This window comes from Aquarana catesbeiana, linkage group LG12, assembly GCF_042186555.1.
Source record: "Aquarana catesbeiana isolate 2022-GZ linkage group LG12, ASM4218655v1, whole genome shotgun sequence".
NCBI lineage: Eukaryota > Metazoa > Chordata > Amphibia > Anura > Ranidae > Aquarana > Aquarana catesbeiana.
Window position 1 is genome coordinate 194385219 of NC_133335.1, and position 18368 is coordinate 194403586.

The 18368-nt window shown below is 41.6% G+C and overlaps 1 protein-coding gene across 2 annotated transcripts in view; it reads left to right on the plus strand.

Moving 5' to 3' along the window:
• The window catches only part of LOC141113309 (agouti-signaling protein-like), a 148703-nt gene that overhangs the window by 94937 nt on the left and 35398 nt on the right, over nucleotides 1-18368 (plus strand). Inside the window, exon 1 of one of the 2 annotated variants that reach the window (XM_073606364.1) lies at nucleotides 3772-3890. The exons of the other annotated variant lie outside the window; for it this stretch is intronic. The gene's annotated coding sequence lies outside the window, so the exon portion shown is untranslated. Of the gene's footprint in view, nucleotides 1-3771; nucleotides 3891-18368 lie in introns of those variants that run through there. 2 annotated transcript variants of the gene reach the window in all.

The following is an 18368-nucleotide window of genomic DNA, read 5'->3' on the forward strand; positions in this document are numbered from 1 at the left end:
CACGATCGGATGGTCTCCCCCTCGCCTCCCGACACTCCCAGTCAAATGCCGACCGCCGCTGGCACCGGGGGGGGGTCCGATCGGACCCCCCGCCCGCGGGAGGCAGATCACGTACAGGTACGTGATTCTGCCTGCCCGTGCCATTCTGCCGACGTATATATACGTTAGGCGGTCGGCAAGTGGTTAAAGGGAAGCTGTTTACCAAAAGGAAAAAGCAGTTCAATTTAAAATAAAGGCACTATCAACAATATTATAACCCCAAATAAATGAAAACCCAAAATACCAGGCCCTGAAACAAAAAGTGACAGCTGGCCTTAAAGTGTTCATTAACCTAAGAAAAAAAAAAAAAAAGATCCTGTTCCTTTAAAGCATGTTATACAGCACAGTGCTTATGCTGTGTCATTTGGCCCCCTGTATCATCTGAAATACCAGGCTGACCTTGTCTGGTTCTGCCCTTCCCTTTGTAAACTGACCACTGTTTATCATGGCTGCTGAGCCCTGACACTGTGGTCAGTTTACATGCTTCTGTCATCCACAGCCCTGCTCTGTCCTCATGTGTTGTTTTCCTCCATCCTCTCCCCCCTCCCAGGCCTGTCAGCTCCGTGTCCGTGCCTGCCTGCTTCCCCTCCTGCTGCTCAAATTAGGGTTAAAATTATACCATCCTCTCTGTGTATTCATGTAATGTGCCCTGTGACTGTGCTTTATAAAAAATAATGCAGCTATATACCTGTTTACAGAGCGCAGATCAGCACTCTTGTGATCCACCGCCTCTCTCCTCTCTTACATGACAGCTGCAGCGGGCAGGGCCGCCTCTCTCCTCCTCTCCTCCTCTCCTCCTCCCCTCCTGACTGATGTCAGCAGGGGATCCTTGGCCCCACCCACTGCATCTGTCAGGCCGAGAAAGAAGAGAGGCGGCGGGTCACGTGAGCGCTGATCTGCGCTCTGTATATAGCTGCATTATTTTTATAAGGCACAGTCACAGGGCACATTACATGAATACACAGAGAGGACGGTTTAATTTTAACTTAGTGGGTTAACAACCACTTTAAATCAACCACAACATGAAATGAAAAAAAAAATTAAGAAGAATAAACACAGGCAAAAAAGAGGTTGGTTGCTCAAAGAGATAGTGGTCAAAGTTAAAGTACAGTTTTCTAGCAAAACCACAATCTCTCCAACTTTGTCAGCTTTCCCTATGCTTTCCATAGAATAGTTTTCCCTTTACAGCAGGTGTGTTTTGCTTTGCTCTTCTTTTATAGTTCTTGCAGCAAACCCAAGGAAGCTTAGAAAAAAATCTCTGTAGTGTAATAAAGGATAAGTTCGCCTTTTAACAAAAAATAAGAAATGCACATTTTTTTTGTTTTAGGAGCCTGTAAAGCATTGCACTAGCCATCAGCAGATCGCTGATTCCATGCATGCGTCCTGCAGACTGTCAGTGTATCTGCTTCCTCATACCAAGTACGGGGAAGTCAATACATTCTCACAGGAAGACTCAATGAACTAACACAGTGCAGTTCTCACAGCGCTTTGGTAGTTAATTGAAAACTACAAGTTGCCAGACCTTGTAGTTTTCCATTCACAGCACACTGTAAATGAGCCACCTTTATTTTTAAATTAACCAGCTAGCAGGGATGATAAGATCCCTGGTAGCTGTCAGACTGGGGAAGGGGTGCAGGGGCCGGTCCGTTTGTAAAATGTCACATGTTACACCTTGAATAAGGGTGTATTATGTAACATGTAACATGTTACATATTGGTGAACTTATCCTTTAATATGCTTTTACTAAACAAAAACGCTGTACATACAAATTATTACAATTATAGGAAAACAATACAAAGCTGACAGATATACATACAACAAGCAAATTGCTACCTACTGCCTAGGAAATCAGCAGAAACCATGGTCTGTATACAATAGAAATACACAAAAAATTTACTTAACTCAAGTTATAGTGGCTTCACGATCTCCATATGCAACGAGGACCCCAGGCTTACTTCAGGACATCGGACAAAAAGCGTTATCTGGTGAAGTTTCTTCTGGCACAGACCCTCTCTGCTCTTCATAAGTCTTTGTTGTGTATGGAGATAATGAGGATGAAGAAAAAGAATTTGATATGTCTGATGATAATCTACTAGTGGGAAGAAAAAAGTGTGCCAGACCTCACATTACCAAGCATAGGGAAAGGCAACACGATAGTGAGGATATGGCAGATGGGGGGGTGCATCACCACAACCCCAGGGATGTGGAATTTGAAGAAGTAAGGGGGTTTACTGAACTCCATGAGCTGGCAAAACAATACAAGCAGAGGTCCAGGGAACCCCTATTGAATTGGCTCCTATGTTTGTGGAATGAAGGAGTGGGCAGTGTTATTTAGTTTTAGTCAGGCAAGGAAGCAATGGCAATGGGAGTGTTAACCCACAATTGAATTGAGCCATGCAAAAAGCCAGAGAGTTTACTGCAAATTTTTCACTGTTAGACCTCGTGAGACATGGGATAGTCTGAGTATAGTCTACTGACCTGGAAAATACTTACTTGTGGAGAACAATAGGAGAGGGTATTTCCAGGTTACGTGAAATGGGTTGTATAACTAGATTAACTAAATTTTCATAATGGATGGTTCCAGATTGGATTATGCTTTGCTGGGGTTTTTTGCCTTCCTCTGGATCAACTGTGGGTGAAGGATTGTGTATATGGAATTGTATTTTTCATTTATTTTTTCGTTGAACTAGATAGACTTGTGTCTTTTTTCAACTTGACTAACTATGCAACTATGCAGATATGGAACCCTTTACATCTGCCTTGTGTTCTAAGCTAATGAAGTCTGTGCCACTTAATCTCAGGGCTCCTTTATTGTTGTTACTAAGAGGCCTGAAAATTAAACAGCAAGATTCATGAAGCCACTATAACCTGAGCTAAGTAACTTTTTAGTGTATTTCTATTGTATACAGACCAAAGTTCTTGCTTATTTGCTAGGAAGTAGGTAGCAATTTGCTTGTTGTATGTATATCTGTCAGCTTTGTATTGTTTTCCTATAAATTTAATAGTTTGTATATCTGTATGTATAGCTGTCAGTCTTGTATTGTTTTCCTATAATTGTAATAGTTTGTTCGTACAGCATTTTTGTTTAGTAAAGGCATAATAATACACTACAGAGGTTTTTTTCTAAGCTTCCTTGGGTTTACTGCAAGAACCTTAAAAGATGCAAAGCAAAGCAGGTGTCCCCATCACAGTTCCCCCTTACATCAGGTGTCCCCATCACATTTCTCCCTTACATCAGGTGTTCCCATCACAGTGCCTCTTTACATCATCTGTCCCCTTCAGAATGCTCTGTGACATCAGGTGCATCCTTCAGAGTGCTCCCTGATATCAGGTGTCCCCATCACAGTTCCCCCTTACATCGGGTGTCCCCATCACAGTACCTCTTTACATCATTTGTCCTCTTCAGAGTGTTCCCTTATATCAGGTGTCTCCTTCAGAGTACTCCCTTACATCAGATGTCCCCATCACAGTTACTGGTTGTTAAGATGTCAACAGTCATAGCAACCAACAACTGCAGAGAAGGAATGGAACCTGCAATGGGGACTGGCTGGCTGAGTTCAGGTCTAGACCGCGGTCCACCATTTAGTGATGGCTGGTTTTGAGCATGAAAATTTGGACAATGGGGAGGTATTAAAAGGCACAAACAAAATTAAGGAATGGAAGAAACATAGTACATATTTCATAACATGTTAATAGAATTGACAGGAAAGGAGTTCTACTCCTTATTAAGGAAACCCACATGTGGCTCAATGCCCAGCACAACTTTATTTAAACACAGACATGGCCAGTGCCTTGTACAGTGAAAACAAGGACCAGCTACAAAATTGTTATTCAGCTCTGCAGCTAGACAGGTAAGAGACTTAAAATCCTATGTGAATGGATATGTGATAACAAGTAAAATTAGGTATTTAATATTAATGATTATATTATACTGTAAACAGTGTATATTATTTATAGGAGTGTGAGTGCTTGCAAGTAAATTTATTATTACAGAGCGAAGTACAAATGCAAATAGAATTCAAGAATTCAAGATATCAATGCTTTTGTTACTTAGTATGGCAGATACCTGTGATCTGCATATGTGTTGACCCGTGCATGGATGGGCGCTTTTCTGTACCTCTATTAAAATATTTTATTAAGCAGAATTCAGGGGGGGAAAAAAATATATTTTGATATGTTGTTTGTACTTTCTTTTAACAAATTTTGCAGTTCTGTTGTGTGTATATATATATATATATATATATATATATATATATATATATATATATACACACACACACACACACACACACACACATATATATATATTTATATATATATATATATATATATATATATATATATATATATATTATACTTTCAATGAAAATCAAGCTTCACAAATAATTTTTAATATTTATTTATCACATGACACAAGCAATGCAATTTTCTAAATTGATGACTTAAATTGACATAGGCAATTATACAATGTATTCTCATATTATTGTAGGAACGTACTGTAATTTAGAGTTAATACAGTATGGCTTTTTACTTTCCTGGGAATAACTTTAGAAATGTAAATGAATATTTATTGCTAGTTGGTCCTAGATTTTACAGTACAGATATCTTTTTAGAAATATGATTTAAAAATGCTCAGAGGATGATATGTACAGTTGTGCCATGACTGTGTTTCATTGTGCTCTCCTTTAAAATGAATGATAGAAAAATGTATACAGAAGTAGTATAATATAAAGAGTTATTTTACTTTATGCGAAGATGTGTTTGCTGCACATATAGTATATAGGCTGCCAAAATCAAACAGCAGAAAAACATCAGACTAAAAGCACAGCATGCTGCATTTTCCTTTATATATTTCTTACACTAGTTCACGGCAATCCAAAGATAAAGTGTAAGCAGAAAATTTTGTTTTAAACAAAGCAGCACTGCAAAACAGAAGAGAAAAACCTCAATGTTAAGATCTATAATATCATTATCTAAGGAAAATTTAAAAAAAGGCATGGAATATTTAATCACAAACATAAGCATTTCTAAATAAAAAAAATATGTTTATTTAATACTTGAAAGCCTATTAAAAAAAAATCAGAATAAACAAACCAGAAAATAAATACAAATTACACTAAAGATTAGATAGAATAAAAAATAGATTACCATGAATGATTTATATCTGATTTATTACTGTCAGCATTTCATGGATATTATTGCTTTAACTGTTTCTACTGCTACTTCTTGACAGGAACCATTAACACTGCACAGGTTATGTCTACCATAATTTTTTTATTCTGTCTTAAAAACCATCGATTGCTGCTTAGAATAACAAAAAAAAGCTTATAAATTAATGAAGGGTATAGAAACTAATCAACCACCTGAAACATTAAAATTACATTGTCAGTTCTTTGAAGCTTGCTTGGTTCACAAGATCAAAGCTTGTTGTGAGATTAGGGTTAATATTTGTGAAACAATACAAAGTAATATTGAAACTATTTATCATCTGAATGAAGCATTCCTGATCTTTGTAATGGGAAAGGAATCATATTTAGGTTGCAATGTTGCGGCTTCATACTTTAGTGATCCCAAACATATTTGCAATTGTACATGTAAATGTTAATATAAAAAATAGCATATGTAAACATGTGAACCTAAAGTACAATGCCAACAAATCCCTGACTTTAAATTACACCCTATACAATTGCAATCTTTCATAATTTGTTTTGTGCAGTTTGGCAGGGTTGCATACTTTGGCGAGATTTTATCATGATTTGTAAGCCTGGTAGGGTGATCTCTCTCCACTTAAAATTTGTCACTTGCTGGTCTTCCACTCTGGTGTAATTATTCATATATTTCTATAAGTGTTCATTGGCGCAGAAGTGTATTTCATAGTCAGGTATGTCTTTAAGTGTTTTGCTGCTTGCGATGATTTAGATCAATCTCCCCTCCTTCAATAATCATATGAGATCCTGATTTATTAGATCGGTAATCTCACATGGGGGTCTGGGGATGAGCAAAACTTTGTTTTCATTGTAGCAAGCTTCTGCAAGATTTCACACTTTTGGCAAAATGCATTGTAATTAACTGGACTTTGACTGAGCCATTCTAACACATGAATTTGCTTTGATCTAAACCATTTCATTGTAGCTCTGGCTGTATGTTTTGGGTCGTTGTCCTGCTGTAAGGTGAACTTCTGCACCAGTCTCAAGTCTTTTGCAGACTCTAACATGTTTTCTTCTAAGATTGCTCTGTATTTGGCACCATCCATCTTCCCATTAATTCTGACCAGCTTCCCTGTCCCTACTGAAGAAAAGCATCCCCACAACATGATTTCACGGTGGGGATGGTGTGTTCAGGGTGATGTGCAGTGTTAGTTTTCCACACATAGCGTTTTGCTTTTAGGCCAAAAAGTTCAATTTTGGCCTCATCTGGTCAGAGCACCTTCTTCCACATGTTTGCTGTGTCCCCCACATGTCTTCTTTCAAACTGCAAACAGGACATCTTATGGCTTTCTTTCAACAATGGCTTTCCTCTTGCCACTCTTCCATAAAGGCCAGATTTGCGGAATGTACAACTAATAGTTGCCCTGTGGACAGATTCTACCACCTGAACTGTGGATCTCTGCAGCTCTTCCAGAGTTACCATGGACCTCTTGGCTGCTTCTCTGATGAATGCTCTCCTTGCCCGGACTGTCAGTTTAGGGGGACAGTCATGTCTTGGTAGGTTTGCAGTTGTGCCATACTCTTTCCATTTTTGGATGATGGATTGAACAGTGCTCTGTGAGATGTTCAAAGCTTGGGATATTTTTTATAACCTAACCCTGCTTTAAACTTCTCCAAAACTTTATACCTGATCTGTCTGGTGTGTTCCTTGGCCTTCATGATGCTGTCTGTTCACTAAGGTTCTCTAATAAACCTCTGAGAGCTTCACAGAACAGCTGTATTTATACCGAGATTAAATTACACACAGGCGGACTCTATTTACTAATTAGATGACTTCTGAAGGCAACTGGTTCCTCTAGAATTTATTAGTTCAATACAAATGCACGGAAAACTTTTCGGATGTGTATTTCTTTTTAAAACATTGAAAACCATTTATCATTTTCCTTCCACTTCACAATTGTGTGCCACTTTGTGTTGGTTTATCACATAAAATCCATTTACGCTTTTGGTTGTAACATGACAAAATGTGGAAAATTTCAAGGGGTATGAATACTTTTCCAAGGTACTGTATTCATTTCTGCATTTATTTTATTCAAGCTTTGTGTTAGGAAGTTTTTTAGAGTGAACAGCTCTTTGCTTTCCTATTTGGTAAAGGATTACCCACCGTAAAACTTACAAGCAATTTACTTATGTGCAGACAAGAAGTGAGCATCATTATAGAAGTGTAAAAGAGTGGTGAAAAAGGGTGGACTTGGGTCAGTAGTATTGATTCTGCACTGTAGTATGTGTTAGATTTCCACATTCAGATCAGCAAGAAAATGTTCTGAAAAACATACTCACTAAAGGTTGGATAGCTGGTGCAAATGACATGTATACATGTCTGCCTCCAAGCTGTCCTCCTCTCCTCCTGTTGAAATACTTTGGTGGACTTCTCCCATAAAGTGTCACTAAATGCAATTTTTTTAGTTTTGGATAGAGTGGAGATGGATTAGAACTTCTATCAGTTGCCGACGACACATGTCCTGGCAGTATGAGCACATCATCCAGAGGTGTCTTCTTTGTCCCACAGCAGCGGTTCTTCCCCTGGCTATGGCTCCTGGCTGCAGCGGCTCTTATATAACAGCCACAGAGGGAGCTGATATAACACCCACAGAGGGAGCTGTGCTCTGGTCTTTCATCTCCACAGATGTCCGGACCGCACACTGATTTAAGATACATTCTTTTATCTACTTTTGTTTGTGAATCTTTACAATAAACTCACTTACTACACTATGGTCAGCTTGGCACCCCTCTTTCTTTTCTTTTCTGTTCACAGCTTTGGGGTTTCCAGCCTGACATAGGAGGCAGCCTAGCTCAGCCTGCAGTCAGCTTACCACTATTTAGAAGTTGCTCACAGCCTCCAGATTAATTCTCTTACTAGCTGACATTTGTATAGCTATCAATTGTATTTTGTTTCTTTGTATTTGTTATGTATATATGAACAGACACCCTGTTTCCAGCAAGCTCCTACACAGCAAATCTCAGGGGTAGTTGTTTTTTGCTCTGGTTATGTTATTTTATTTTATTTCAATTAACACTATTTTACCAAAAGTATTGTGCCTTTACACGCACATAAACTTTAATGGCATCCCAGTCTTAGTCCGTAGGGTTCAATATTGAGTTGACCCACCCTTTGCAGCTATAACAGCTTCAACTCTTCTGGGAAGGCTGTCCACAAGGTTTAGGAGTGTGTCTATGGGAATGTTTGAGCATTCTTCCAGAAGCGCATTTGTGAGGGCGGGCACTGATGTGGATGAGAAGGCCTGGCTCGCAGTCTCCACTCTAATTCATCCCAAAGGTGTTCTATCTGGTTGAGGTCAGGACTCTGTGCAGGCCAGTCAAGTTCCTCCACCCAAACTCGCTCATTCATGTCTTTATGGACCTTGCTTTCTGCACTGGTCCAAATCATTTAGTGGAGGGGGGATTATGGTGTGGGGTTGTCTTGCAGGGATTGGGCTTGACCCCTTAGTTCCAGTGAAGGGAACACTTAAGGCATCAGCGTAGCAAGACATTTTGGACAATTTAATTTAATGGCCCCTTAGATCCAGTGAAGGGAACACGTAAGGCATCAGCATACCAAGACATTTTGGATAATTTAATGCTCCCAACTTTGTGGAAACAGTTTGGGGATGGCTCCTTCCTGTACCAACATGATTGTGCACCAGTGCAAAAACAAGGTTCATAAAGACATGGATGAGAAAGTTTGGGGTGGAGGAACTTGACTGGCCTGCACAGAGTCCTGACCTCAACCTGATAGAACACCTTTGGGATGAATTAGAGCGGAGACTTCTCGTACAACATCAGTGCCGACCTCACAAATACACTTCTGGAAGAGTGATCAAACCTTCCCACAGACACACTCCTTAACCTTGTGGACGGCCTTCCCAGAAGAGTTGAAGCTGTTATAGCTGCAAAGGGTGAGCTAACTCAAAATTGAACCCTACGGACTAAGACTAGAATGCTATTAAAGTTTATGTGCGTGTAAAGGCAGGCGTCCCAATACTTTTTACAATATAGTGTATCTATGGTTTTTATTTTTATTTTCCCTGTGTGATGAGCACCAGACATTCATTTATTTTTCTTTTTTAGGTTTTTATCTAATGATGATTGAAATAGTCTGTGATGTTAATATGTTTATTTATATAATATACATAAGCTGAAGCTAGTACAGATTGCTATAGGTCATGTAGGGCCATGTGCTATGTTGAGTGATGCTATTCATCCAAACCTGCTACCTTTGAAATCCCATATAAGGTCTACTTAATCATTCATATCATTACATAGCCCTTATCACTTTGAGATCCTCTAGAACAGTGGTTCTCAACTTGGGGGTCAAATGATGATTTGCCAGGGGTCACCGAATCCTGGGCTGTTCTGAAGCCCGCATCGCTCTCCCAGCCTTTTTGCTGCCGCCCAGCAGGGCAGTCCCTGGAGCCTGTGGCTGCCCACTCAGCCTCTTTGCAGCCGCCCATTCAATTTATGCATGGATGGAGGGCAGAGGCTAGAAGTCAGCTGACTGGTGAGGAATGTGAAGTGGGAGAGGCGGGAGGAGACCCTATCTCCTGATTTCGGCATAGGTGTCACTGCTACGAGACACCAAAGAGCTGGAGACACAGTGAGTAACACTACCTGTGATTATAGTTGCCATTAAAAGTCCCCAATACAGTTCTCAGATCAGCAGATGACCTTGATCAAGAGCACCTAAGTTGGCTGATCAGAACTCCCACTAGCATTGCCACTGATCCCAACTACCTGACAGCACTGCCATTGATCCCATTCCCCCCACCAAAGAGTAAGTGAAGGAATAAAAATAGAGAATAAATGGAAGGGAGAGGAAAAGGGGGGGGGGGCAAAGAAAAGAGGAGAGAAAGAATACGAGAAAGAACAAGAAAGAAGGCTAGAGAGAGGGATGGGGAAAACAAAAACAAGAAATGAGGATAGAAAGAGATAAAAATAAAGAAAGGAGAAGAGAAAGAGTGGTACATCCTAAAATGTACCATAAGAGGTTTTAATGCTGTACGAGTGGAAGGGACTCGGAGCGCTAAATGTCCGTGGGTTAGGGGTGCAAATTACTTGCCTTGGGTGCTGACAACCCACCCTATGAAAATAATTTTATTGTTAGGGGTCCCCACAACTTGGGAAATTTTATCAGGGGGTCACTGCAATAGAGAGGTTGAGAACCACTGCTCTAGAATGTCTACTTTGTCTTTTGTTTCTCTGCATAGCCCTACTGACTTTAAGATGCTTTATATCTTCTACGTGGCTCTACTCACTTTGGGATCCTATAGAACTTATATTTCATCTTCTATATCTCTACTCACATTACTAACCCTACTCACATTGAATTCTTATGGAACTTTTACTTGAAATTAAATGTCTCTATGGAACCCTACCCACTTTGAGATCTGACAGAACTATTTCTTGATCTCCCATAACTCTATAAAGCCCTACTTGTCTTGAGAGCCTATAGAATGACTGCTTCATTTTCAATATACTGTATCTACTGTATATAGTCCGACTAACTTTCCAACCTTATAAAAATAATACTTAGTGGTTAGAACTTCTGCCTGGCAGCACAAGGGTTGTTGGTTCAAATCCTGACCACAGCACTACCTGCCTGGAGTTTGTGGGATTCCTCTTGGTACTCTGGTTCCTTCCCACGCTCCAAAGACATGTTGGTAGATTTTTTGGCTCCTGTCTAAATTGGTCCTAGTATGAGTATGTATATGTAGCGGTATGTTCACCGCTTGGTTACTTAGCAATCCACCAATCACCCTGGTGCCAGACCCCCATCTGTCAGTTAAGACAATGAACAGTCATTTGCACAGTTTTGTTATGTTTCTTGCGGGATACAACTTGGGTGGAACAAGGGATGACATGAGATGCCTATAGCATTTAGCACATTGTAAGACATTATTCAGTGGCCTTGGCCTTGCAAGCTGATGCACACCTTGCACCTCTAGTTTCCTTCCTCTGCATAACTTCTCTGCAGACTGTGGCTCCTTCTTTCTGGTGCAAATCCTTTACTGCAATGCTACTGAAATACTACTCCTTTACTTCCATTGGGACAAGAAAGAATCATTCTGAATAATTCCACCTTGCAGACCAGAATGTTTTTGCCTCAGCGAATCAAAGAGTCAAAGACCTACACAGCCTCTCCCCTGTGACTCAATGAATCAGACAGCCACCCCAGTCTTTGACAGGTATTACCAATGTGCTAACCAGGCCAAAGATACATGGTACCTCCCCCCCGATGGCCTTATACATGGTAATAGGCGGACTACTGTTCCCAGCCAGTCCTTTACTGTCAAATGCTGCGTTCCCCGGCCACAGCATTCTGCACTACTCTTGATATCTACTGTTCTTCTGTTTCTCTCACACTAACCTTTCTCCAAAGAATAGTTCTGTGTCCCCGGTCACAGAACGCTGATCTAATCTCCTCCGCTTGACTGCTACTTCCTCCGTACTGCTCTTCTCCAGCATGCAAGTCCTGTGTTCCCCGATCACAGCAGCTTCGTACCTCTTTGAGATGAAGATCTTTATCTAGGGCTCCCTCCTAGCGGTTCCTCCATCCCTCCTCCGCGCTCGGTGCATCCCCACGTGGGGACGCCCGGAACAGCAACTTAATACTTCATTTTGTCTTTTCCTGCTCTCAGAACTCCTCCCTGGTAGCATGTGACCCAAGCTTATATGGGAGGTCTGCCCCCTGCCAATACCGAAAGATAATTGGTCAGGGCTCCTGACATGAGCTGCCTGTCTCTCAGACTTCAGGTCCAACCCCTGTTCCAGAACCATCTTTCTGGAAGCAGGGGAGGCATCTCTGAATCAGAAGTGACCACACCCACCACTACACTGAACACTCCCAATCCCAGAATCAAACAGACAGGCCCAGCGCACAGCATAAGCCTACCTAAATTTACCTGTACATACCCATAGTTTAGAAAAATCCTTTTATAGCACCTACCTTTAGGTAGAGGGTGCTACATATGAATGAAAGTTATAGACCTTAGATTGTAAGCTCCTTGAGGGCAGGGACTGATGTGGATGTACAATGTTTACATGTAAAGCACTGTGTAAATTATTGGCGCTATATAAATACTTGTAATAAATAAAGAATTCCTACAGACCTTCTACTTGATATTCCATACCCTATTCCTTTTAAGATCTTAAAAAACTCTACTTGATCTTCCATATCTCTATATAGCCCTACTCCCACTAATTTTTTTTATAGAACTTCTACTTGATTTTCAATAACACTACAAAGCCCTGTATTGCTACAAGTTAGTTTAAGTAGGAACACCTAGTAGTAACTGACTCACTAATGAATGAAGAAACAACATTGGTGACAGGCTGTAGACTCCACTTAAAAAGTCAGCATTGGAAGTTTTCATTGTTTAACCAGCAGTGGTTAGAAAGTTGAATGACGGTGCTTGCTATAACAACCTTCTCACCTACAAAGTAAAGCCAATGTCACCCAAACAATCTTATGGCTGGCAATAACTTGTCAATGGCAATCCATTAACCTTCTTTCTGTCACTCTCACTCTGTCCAAATAAGAGAGGTGTCACTCCATCTCTGTTCCCTTGTGATTCAGCACAGACAGTGGAATTAGGATTTGGATTTTTTATTTTATTTAACAAGTCAGGAAAATAAAATCGCCAGTGATTAGCTGCACACTTCCTTTCTATTCACTTGACTTGATACTTCTGGCATTTGCATGTTACTGTGACTGTCCCACCATTGTCCATTAAATTCATAATAATAAAAAATAATATAGATTAAAGCTGAACTCTGGGATACACAAATATCGTCTAAATACATTCATCATTTGTATTCCTAATGGACTCCTGGTTGTGCTTTGTGTATTTTTTCCAGAAAGAAACATAGAACATAGAAACATAGAAAATTGACGGCAGAAAAAGACCAAGTAGTCCATTGAGTCTGCCCATTTTTCTGTCTATCCCAAGCATGTTTAAAGCCTTTTACTGTAAAACATTACCTCTGTGTAGGAACTTCCTGAAATAGAGACCGGTCACTGTTGATCTCTCTCCTTGTGCAGGATGACTGGTCTTGCTCTGCTCTTTAGTTTAGTTTTCTGCAGGCAGTCTGTAGTGGGTGGAGGCTGCATGCCTCCCACGACTCTGCTCTCCGCACAGACTATGTACAGCACAGGAATTATGTCACTGCTACTTTTACAAGGTAATATATAGGTTAGTAAAGGCATTCAATTTACACAAAGTGGCTTCATAACCTTTCTGAATATTGAGGAATATATTTAAATGAAAATATTTATGGTGAATGGAGTTCTGTTTTAAAGTGTAAGTAAACCCCCCTATCGTTTTCAGCCAAGGAAGCTGCCATCTTTGCCTCTGTTTAATCTACTACTGCCATGATGCTGCACATGTGATCAGTTATAACACCAGCCATTGGATGCACGTGCCGGAAATGAAACTGTTTTATGGATGGGTTTACTTCCGTTTTAAAGAGGAAGTAAAGTGTTCCTTTTTAATTGTACCTACAGGTAAGCCTATAGTAAGGTTTAACTGTAGGTACTGTAAATATCTCCTAAACTTACATCGTTTAGGAGATATTTACAATACACGCCAATGTCATCAGCGCATGTGCTCTGAAGAAATAGCCGCCCTTGCCGTTTTTTCAGGGCCCTGTGCCGTGATCGCTGGCTCCCGCACGCATGCGCGGGAGTGACATCATCGCGGCTCTGGCCAATTACAGCACCGGAGCCCACGAACCCGGAAGAAACACTGGGGAAGATGTCGGTCATCCCAGAGGTGTGTGGGTGCCACTAAGAGAGCTTCATTCTAAGGTAAGTATTTCGTAAAAAACAAACATGCATTGCATACTAGCTCATTATATCTTTGTCTTACAGTTTGTTTGTTTTTTATAGGGTTTACAACCTCTTTAAAAGTTAACAGTTAATAATTAATGTAGCACTGACCCCCCCAGGAGCTGCTGATTTATTTGGGCCTGTACTCTGCTTTCTTTCCCCTTTGAATATCTCAGTCCCCCTGACACAGCTGTGGTGTAATAGTGTGCAGTCAAAATGAAATCATAAAGGCAAGTTCACAATACTCAATATAATATACCTGTCTGTAGTTACCTTACCCTCCTCTTGGCTGGTGATGAAGAGGAAAACAACACTTACACAGTTATACTTGAATAATAACCTTATTTACTGTAATTGTTTTAGAAGGTTTAAACTACAATGGGCCCCAGCAACTCTGTCTTGTGTAGACGGATGTATGAAAGTGCATCAAGAAACTTTTGGGCAACAGCCCTCTCACCCAACCAGGACAGTGTTGTCAGAAGACTCCGTTCTGATGTACAGGGTTCTGTCTCCAGCCGGCCGGCACTGCTGCGCTGCTCCGCTCCACAATTCAAGACGCTCTGGAACTCCCAGATGACTCCAACAGGCTCCTCTGGCTCCTTCCCAGTCTTGCCCCGCCATCAGTCCAGCTCTCTGGTGTGTCACAGTACTGCTGCTCGGATCGCTCTTCCGTGGAGGTAGGCCGCGCTGTGCTGGAGACCTCACACAGATCCTCCCAGGCTGGCCATACATGTCTAAGAGACCTAAGATGGCCGCGCCCAGCCCTTTTATATTCTTCCCACAATGCAGTTCAGTTCTCCAGAGGTTCATGGGAGTTAATGGGCATTGTGGGTAGGTCAAGTTAATGTCCCAATGTAAACAAACAAAACACTTCCATGTCAAACTTCTGAACAATAAAAAATAAAGATGCAGTCCTTTTATATTTTGGCCGCTAGATGGCGCCAGATGCTAAGATATAACATAACATTAAATTATACATATATTAGGACCGCTACACACTCCCCCTGCTTGAACTCTTTGGTCCCCAAAGAGGTGTAAGATCTTGTTTCATCAAACATTTTTGCCTGTTACATTCTATCAGTTACAGTACATGCAGAGAAAACAGGTTAATAGGATAATAAACAAGTCACATTTTCATGACCAGAGTCCAAGCTCAAATGGCTCAGTTTACAACACAAACTTGACAAAGGAGCCTCCCACCAATTATCTTGTGATGGGGGACTGCTCTGTGTACCCACAGCTGACACCATTGTGTCCAGTACAACTGTGTCAAGGGGCGAGATGGGGTTGCTTCTCACCAAATCTGCGGTGGGAAGGTCAGGCTTTCTCGACAACCCTTGAGGGGTGAGAAAAATTTCTTCGGAACTCTCCTCCAACACATTACAAGTCGATCTCTTGGGTTGAGGAATGACTCTTTGTTTCTTCTGACTCATTGGTTCAGACACAGTAGGCTCACTTGCCTTCTTTTTCCGCTCAGCCACTTCTGCCTCCTGCAGGTAGGTTCCTTCTGCTTCTATTTTGGATATTTCTCCATCACCTGTAGAAAAAGTAGACACTTCCAACCCTTCTTCTGGCAGTGAGGGTCGAGGGTCACATCTGGGGCTAACAGCTGCTTGACCAGGTCTGTGTTGGTCCCAACAATCAATGAACATCTTGAGGACCCTGACAGCCAAGGGCAGACAATGGCCAGTGTCTCAAAGTTCTGAGGCTTCCCAGCCCTCAATGAATCACACAACAGCTTGATCCACAAACATCCATCACAAAGGTAATCTTCTGCTCGAATATCCTGGATCTTTAAGTCTTCCATCTTTTCCAATGGCAGGTATGACAGGTACCTGCTGTAAAAGTCTCTGGTCAACAGGGTAACCTGGGCACTTGTATCCAGAATAGCTCTGGTATAGATCCCTTCAATAAGAACAGGCACTATAGGCAGAGAGCCTATCAGATGGACAGTAGGCCTGTTGAGAACATCTGGAGCAGACGATTCGCGTGATTGAACTTGTGCTCTTCTCAGCTTCCGGCGTTGGGAGTACCGCCTCTGGCGTCGTTTTGAAGGCCAATGAGCACTCCTCACTGAGACGGCATATACTGCAGGTATTCTGTATTGCTCTCTTTCGGATTCAGAGAAAGTTCTTCTTGAAGGTCCAGATCTTCTCTGAGGTCCACGCCTGTCTTCTGTCTCCCCTTGAGGACTAGGACATACTCGCTGGTAGTGACCCACACCGCCACAGTTCCGACAGACGTCTTGATTCGTGGCTTTCTGGTCGGCACTCCCAGTAATTCTATCATCAATTTGTTCTTCATCTCCGTCATCTGGGATACTTGCATCTTCAGTGTGGCCATCTCAGACATGAGATCCAATGACCCGGCCATCATTGCCATCATTTTGGACATCTGTACCTTCAGAACCCCAAACTCTGGATCTCTATCAGCTGTGCTGGCCAGTCTGACTCCGACAACAGGTTCAGAGTGTATGACGCAAGCCGAGACACCAGATTTGGATCCTTTGAGAAGCTCAAGCCCTGTGTCCTTAACTGTGTTGAGGGCCTCCTCTTCTCTAATGATCTTCATTAACTTAGAGTAAGTGTGGATGTTACTCGAGCCTTGGGCCCGAAACTGTAGCACAATGGGGTCCATTGGCTGTGCTCCTCTGATCATCTGAGATACTAGGTTCTTGGTTGCTACTTTGCCTTCCATTCCACCTTTCATTATGATTTGGCGTATGATCTGATCTAGTCGCTTGACATAGTCCGATAGCTTCTCACCCTTCTTTTGGTAAGTATGAGAGAAAAGATAGAGTAACTCTGTGCAATCTTCAGTTCCCCCATAGTTCTCTCGAAGTGCTTCCAAACACTCAGAGGTGGTACAGCTGGGCTTGTCTCTTTTCAGGTTCCGAATTACATCAGAAGCTGGAGCTCGCAGGCTTTTGACCAATCTCTGTCTTTTCACTGCATCAGCTACCTCCCATTCTTCAACTGCCTGGACAGCTTGATCAAACCAAGTGTCAAAATCATCCTCTCCAGAGGGGATGGGGACTCTTCCTGAGAAGGATCGTAGCTTACGATAATCAGCCCCAGAGCAAGCTGAATCACTCTTCTGGCATTTGGATACAAAGTCTCCCATGGCTGTCAAGAACTCTGGCCCAATCATGGCTAAAGGTGCCGCGGCTGAGACTTCTTCCTTCATGGCTCTAACTCGACTGATACTTGCTCGACACTTGTCTGATGCTTGGATTAAATGAAACTCAGTCTGGTCGGCTGACCGCACACTGGATCCTTGGAAATGGTCAGGAATCTCCTTCTTCCACTCCAGTAACACATGGGTACATGAGGCCTCACGATCAGGTCTGGCATTGATCACCCATGTTTTCTTGCCGAAGGACAATGTCTGCACTATCTGACCGATCTTCTCCTCAGGCCTGGCTTCTCCAGGGAGCTCACTCACTAAACTTGATTCTGGGTTGGTGCCTTCTTCTTCGCACCACTGAATCGCAGCGTCAGGGTCCATACTGGTGCCAGGGGGATGGGCTTGCTTGCAGAGTAACAGTAATCCCAGACGAGCCCCCACGTGTAGCACTGACCCCCGCAGGAGCTGCTGATTTATTTGGGCCTGTACTCTGCTTTGTTTCCCCTTTGAATATCTCAGTCCCCCTGACACAGCTGTGGTGTAATAGTGTGCAGTCAAAACAAAATCATAAAGGCACATTCACAATACTCAATATAATATACCTGTCTGTAGTTACCTTACCCTCCTCTTGGCTGGTGATGAAGAGGAAAACAACACTTACACAGTTATACTTGAATAATAACCTTATTTACTGTAATTGTTTTAGAAGGTTTAAACTACAATGGTTGTACTGTCAGACCAACATAGTCTGACAGTCAACTGAACTTTATATTACAAAGATACAATACAGGTATAAAATGTCTGAAATAATATATGAGTGGTGTAGCAAAGTAAATAGGATAACCGTCAGAGTGAATTTATCTCACTATGAGCACTATCCTAATTCCTGCGCGCTTTACTACTATACAAAATCAAAGATTAACTTGATAAAGTATAATACAATAATTAGAGATCTCCCTTATTTAGTATCACATTACCCCAATATAGTAAAGGAACACAAGGCCTTGTATTTTACTAAACAGTCCTTCTTTCTTCTGCCAGCAATAATAAAGTACATTTGTAATCCAAGGGTTAATGACTCCTGATCAAAGTAGGCTGAAGTATTGTAAACAAAAAAAACACTTCCATGTCAAACTTCTGAACAATAAAAAATAAAGATGCAGTCCTTTTAT